This window comes from Cyprinus carpio, chromosome A5, assembly GCF_018340385.1.
Source record: "Cyprinus carpio isolate SPL01 chromosome A5, ASM1834038v1, whole genome shotgun sequence".
Classification (NCBI taxonomy): domain Eukaryota; kingdom Metazoa; phylum Chordata; class Actinopteri; order Cypriniformes; family Cyprinidae; genus Cyprinus; species Cyprinus carpio.
Window position 1 is genome coordinate 6,487,106 of NC_056576.1, and position 6,663 is coordinate 6,493,768.

General features: G+C 35.9%; 1 long non-coding RNA gene across 1 annotated transcript; it reads left to right on the top strand.

The window, feature by feature from the left end:
* Positions 1–1,604: 1,604 nt before the first annotated feature.
* On the top strand, positions 1,605–6,014 carry LOC122142258. Its single transcript, XR_006158485.1, has 4 exons — positions 1,605–1,870; positions 2,608–2,647; positions 4,037–4,146; positions 5,641–6,014. It is a non-coding gene; the product is annotated as an uncharacterized LOC122142258 (long non-coding RNA).
* The last annotated feature ends 649 nt before the right edge of the window (positions 6,015–6,663 follow it).

A 6,663-nucleotide genomic window follows, 5' to 3' on the forward strand; every position in this document is an offset into this window, starting at 1 on the left:
GTTTGGTGCACACCAGGGTTTGGATGGCAGCATTCATACTTACTCAAACAAACCACACTAAAAAAGCAATCACACCAGTTTGTTTTAATCGAACCAAACATGACTAATTCTTCACCTTATTTCTTAATTCTTTTATAGTTGGCCATTTTGTTGTTTTTTTCTAACTCTGCTGACCCACTGAGCATTTCGCTGTCTACTGGTCATGATTTAATTGTGCAGTTTGCATTGGTTTTTAATATTTCTCATAGACATTTAATCATTTTTGACTTTTCAGTGTGAATTAAATCTATTTTTTGGCACATTTTACCCATAAAAGAAAACCTGCTTAATAATTATGCACACCTGAATATAAGGCTTTTTGTTTTTCCCTTCCAGCCCTTGTTAACTATTATAATTCACTTATAAATGATTAAATACAAAATGATTAGTAGTTTTTAAGACTGAGGTGGTTTGGAATTGGTAAAATGTGCTTGGAAAAAAAATGACCAGAATATCAACTTGCAAAATAATTATCCACACACTGTAAATATTAAGCAGCACAACTGTTTTCAACAATGGTAATGGAATAAATAAGCACACAATTAGAAGACATGTTTCTTGAGCACAGAACCAGCATATTGATGCTGAATGATTTCTGAAGGATCATGTGACACTGAAGACTGAAGTAATGGCTGCTGAAAAGTCAGCTTTGCCATCACAGGAATCATTTAAAAAATATATTAAAACAAAGAAAATTTTAAATCGCAATTAAATTTCACAATATTACTTTTATTATTTTGTTTGATCAAGTAAAGGTAGCCTTCGTGAGCATAAGTGACTTATTTAAAATAATTTTTCAATAATCTTACTGATCGCAAACGTTTCAATGCTAGTGTATTTCTCATTTGACCAGATCCTTGCTGATTCTTACCCCATAGCTATTTAATTATTCTCTGAAATCCTTGTCAGAATACAGATTATTATGTAGTATAATACCTAAGATAGTACAATAGATGTAATGATGGGCATCCAATTGTCATATCCTGATGGCAAAACCAGAGAAAAGTGAATGGAGACTGGACCATTTACCACCCAATGATGTATGTATTGAAGGGAATCTATGTCCATGCTATGTAATACACATCATATGATAACACTCTACGCTCATCAGTACATCAACACTGTCTACTACAACTACTCTTTCAGCAAGTCTAGCCTTTTGCCATGAAATGATAGAAACAGTTGGTTTTTAAATTCAACCAATGCACACATAGGTTCTATGAAAGTTTTTTCCTATCAGACTGTTGTATCACAGAATTTTCCTGTGGTGTCAACATTCACAGATGAAACACTGTATCAGCTATAAAATCTGTGTTGATCAGGACTGACTCAGACAGATTTATATGAAAATGTGCAGAGATTCTTCAGTAATTCACGGAGAAAGATGCTTAGCACAACTTCCTCCATCTGCACCCCCTTTTTTCTGGCAATGCACAGAATTTGTTTTGGCTGCCTTGAAAGTTGTGACAACTGCAGATTTGACACAAGCCATGCGCATGATATGTGATGCAAGAGACAGTTCAAAAGCACTGTGAGATGCACAAAATCGTTTATGATAATACACTGTAAAATGTAACTGATGATCTTACTAATAAAATTAAGTGAATCTAACTTATTTTGAATAAGTTTATTGACCTTACTAAGTTTAATAAAGTAAGGTCAACTTTTTAGCACGGAAAGTTAATAAACTCAAAATATTCAATTACCCTCTACTTAAAATAGTAAGTATTTTGAAAATGTTCGAGTTGTCATGCGCGGTGCTACCAGTAGGTGGAGCCGATTTGAAACGGAAACGGAATAACATTATTTCTGGTGAAGAGCACATGGAAAGGTGAGTCAGTGCTTGATTGGCTTATTTTTAATGTCTGAATTGCTTTGTATACATAATTAATCGTGTAATAATCATATTAAATTAACTAGTGTTACACATGAACATTGGATGTGTTTTTATTTTAATCAAATTATTGGAGTGTGTTTGATTGTGTTAATCGAAATGAGGAGTCTAGCATTGCAAGTCTCTAATTGTTAGGTCCATGCTTTCAATCAAGGAATTTTTTTAATTATTTATTTTTTTTTTGTTTGTGAGTAGGTTCTCAGTGAAGAACTTATAATAGAGTAACTTTAATAAGAATAAAGTTATAATGCATACACTCAAGCCTATGTAGTATTTTATTGAATTAGCATATTATGTAATGTGTATCTTTGTTCCTATTTATTTATTAACAATGATAAAATAATGGTTACGTTTTTTTTTTTTTTTAATCTTCATCCATTTTGGTCTAAAATGTCTGCTATTCTATTATAATTGCTTATATAGTATAGATGATATTTCTATTTTATATGCTGTTACTTTGTTAGTATTTTTTATTTTCTTTTTTAAATGGGGAAATTTGTTTGGCTATAATGCATAATAATAAAACCAACATGAAGTAGAATTGTGATTTCATATTTTGCCATATCGCCCTACCGTATTTCATATGTTTGAACACTACATATTGATTCGTAAATGTAAATGCAAAACTTTACATTTAGAAGTGTGTATGTTAATATTATTTTCTTCATTTGCAGTGCTTGTTTTGTGAGATGACTTGAGACATGCAATGGAAATGTAAGTACTGTTTTTTTTCCTGTGAAAAGAGAGCTCTGCTATTGAAGCATTATCGCATTAAACATGGAAGCTACGCCAGAACTACACCATTTCCATGCCTTCATGCAGACTGTTTGTGTTCTTTCAAGTCATTTAATGCATTGAAGGTGCACTTAACAAGAAGTCATTCCCAACACGATGGAGAACAAACAAGTGTATCAAAAGAATCTCAATTAATATTTCACTGTCCACTCTGCGAATTTAAGGAACCTTGTACAGAATCTGAGTTTTTTCACCCACTTGCGTCAGCATTTAAAAAGGAATGAAAAGGTTCAGTGCCCATTCAATGACTGCAATTTTGAGAGCAGGATTTATTCTACATTTAATGCTCACAAATGTAAGGAACACCAATTAAGCAGTCAGAGGAACCCAGCATTGCAGTTGAAATTCAAAATTTAGCTGCAGAATTACCACAAGATGTTGCTCAAAATACGTCTTACCATGAGTCAATGGATTCTACTGAATTTGGCGAAAATGAAAAAGACGACCAGACTCAAAATCTGGATCATTTGCAGAATCAACTAGAACGTAATTTAGGCTTGCTCTTTCTTAAGATGCAAACCATTCTGCATATCTCCGATTCAGCAGTACAGGAAGTAATTCAACGAATCAACCAGATCTTTCTTCTGTCAAAGCCCCTTTTGTGTAATGCCATACAGCAGATTCTAGATCAACATGGAGTCAGTGATAATTCTTCTGTTTTGAGAGACATTGTGAAAGCTGTCACAGAAAATAATTTGATCTTGAAAATGACTGATTCTGGTGAGCCTCTCTCTACAGTTGGTAAAAGAGCATCATATTTTCAGAAAGAGTTTCCAATTGTTGTACCAACAGAATATAAACTTGGGAAAGACTCCCAATCATTTGCTTATGTGCCAATTCTAAATATGCTACAGGTGCTTTTAAACAGAACTGATGTTTTTGAGAAAGTTCTTGCTCCTTTTGAAAATGCAAATGGGATCAACTCTTGCAAAGACAGCACTAACTATCGTGAGAATGATTTTTTGGTGGCAGGGACATTTAGGATTTTGCTTACCATGTACACTGATGAATTTGAGATTGCTAATCCTCTTGGCACTTCAAAAAAGAAACACAAGATGTTCGGCGTCTATTGGGTTCTTGCTAATCTTCCATCTAAACACCGGTCGTCTCTTCAGGCAATTCAGCTGGCACTTTTATGCAAGGCTAGTGAAGTAAAACAATATGGATATGAGAAAGTCCTTCACCCTCTTGTACAAGACCTCAAAACTCTGGAGACACATGGTGTCTTTTTGGAGCAATTAGGGGAATGTGTTAAGGGAACTGTTCTCAATGTATCTGCTGACAATCTTGGTGCTCATTCCTTGGCAGGATTTCAAGAGAGCTTCATCGTGGAACACCCTTGCCGCTTTTGCATGGTGAAAAAGAGTGAAATTCAACAGAAAGACGTACTGTCAGGAAGATTTGAACCCAGGACAAAGGTTAATCATGACAGGCAAGTTGAGGAAGTTTTAAAAGACCAAATTTTGGTAAAACAGTATGGTGTAAAAGGCAGGTGTGTTTTAAATGAGCTTGATCATTTTCACTCTGTCAGTGGCTTTCCACCTGACATCATGCATGATCTCTTGGAGGGTGTAATACCAATTGAAATGGCACTGTGCCTCAATGATTTAATCAACAAAAAGTACATCACCCTTGAGTATGTGAACAGAACAATCAAACAATTTCCATACAAATTCATAGACAAGACCGATCAACCTCAGGTCATTCCAACTACATTTGCCTCAAGAGGCACGATTGGGGGCAACGGCCATGAAAATTGGGCACTTTTAAGACTTCTCCCACTAATGATTGGCTTCGATATCCCAGAAAATGATGCAACATGGGAGATTTTAATGCTTTTGAAAGACATTCTAGAACTGGCGACATCCTTCAGATTTACTGATGATACTATTGATTTTCTTGGGGCTAAAATTTCAGAGCACAGAGGTTTGCTTTTAAAAGTATTTCCTCATTTTGTCTTGCGTCCCAAACACCACTACATCGAACATTATCCACAACTAATAAGGACATATGGGCCACTTAGAGATGTCTGGACCATGCGTTTTGAAGGCAAGCATAAGTTCTTCAAACAAATTATTTGTGAGACAAAAAATTTCAAAAATGTCACACAAACTCTGGCACTCAGACATCAGAGAATGATAGCATACCACATGGACTCGTCATCCTTTTTTAAACCTTCTGTCCAGATGGACAAAGTCACATGTACACTGACTTCATCTTTTCCTGAGAGTGTACAGAATGTGTTTCAGCAGAATTTTGTTACCCAAAGCACTGTCCTTGTCACATCTAAAGTGTGCATTGATGGGATCAACTACAGTCCTGATATGGTTCTGTCTGCTGGTGCAACTTCATGTCTGCCTGATTTTAGGCAAATTGTAAAAATTGTCATCATCAACACTGAAATTTTGTTTGTATGCAAACAACAGACAGCGTGGTACATTGAGCATCTACGTTCCTATGAACTGTGCAGCCATGTATCAGAAATTACAGTCACAAAGCTGTTTGAATTGAATGACCCTTTTCCACTATCACCCTACAAAATTCAGGGCAGAACATTTGTTACAGCAAAAAACATTATATATTTTGCTAAATTGAACATTTAAAGGGACAAGTCCACCTAAAAAAGTAAATTCCGTTATTTACTCACCCTCATATTATTTCAAACCTACATGACTTTCTTTTGGTGTATAAACTATATTTTAAATAGTGTTTATTAACAAACAGTTTCAGTTCCCCAATGACTTCCATGGCAACCTGAATGTGTTTGGTTTCCAAATTCCTTAAGTGTACAGCAAAAGAAAGTCATACAGGGTTAAAACAACATGAGGGTGAGTAAATAAAATAATTTCCAGTTTTATCCCTTTATTATTGTGAACTCGAGTGTAAATTTAATTGATTTTTCTCATTGTTAGGTTCACAGAACGCAATGGAGACAAGAACTATACTTAGAGTGATAGTGAATGAAAATGACATACGGAAAATCACACTGCATAGTAAACCACAAACTTTGGAGACATTGATGGAGCATCTTGAAGAGAAGTTGGGTCTTCCATACAAGTTTTCTCTTCAGTACGAAGATGCTGATTTTAACAATGCACTAATTAACCTCACAGACATTGCAGATTTACCTGAGAGGCCCACCTTAAAGGTGATCTCCCTTGTTCCATCTCCTACAGCAAGTACAGCTGACACAGACATTGTATCTTTGTCTTCTGAAGAAGGGTCATCTCATGTACGCCAGGCTCAGTGGCCAGAGACATTTGAAGTCCCCAATTTTCCTGTAGATATTGAGAGTTCCGATTGCGCCAAGGAAACCTTCTGTATATGAGAGACCAGACATATATGCAAGTTCCCAGGGACATGAAGCACGAAATTCTTGAAAAACTTGCTGAGTGTATGTACAGCTTCAAAGCATATCCCTCTGACGACGATTTCAATGATGTTGCATCTTCACTAGTCAAAAAACATCCATGCCTCACTGAACCAGGTTCCTCCACTGGATGGAATGGCTGGAAGAACAGCCTCAAGTTTAAAATGGGAAATTACAGAACGAAGCTACGACGAGCTGGATGCACAGATGTTCTTATAAATGTAGGGAAAAGGGGAGGCCAAGATCCTTTGAGAAGTGTTAAAAGGCCTAAACATTTTGAAATCAATTTTCTTCCCAATTATCCTGCTGGTGAGGATGAGTGCAGCATGTAATCTAAACGCTTACAACTTGTGGAGGAAATGAAAAAATGTCATCCAAGTTCCACCCTGATATCACAGAACATGTATTCCGCTTTTTCCTTGAGGAGAAAGGAGATTGTTGAGATTGAGTCTCCAGTAAAAGAGACTCTTCAAAGATGGCCATCACTCTTCACAGAACGACAAGTAAGTAACAAATAAATCACACAACCTATAACAACATTTACTTACCCTCATGCCATTCCAGA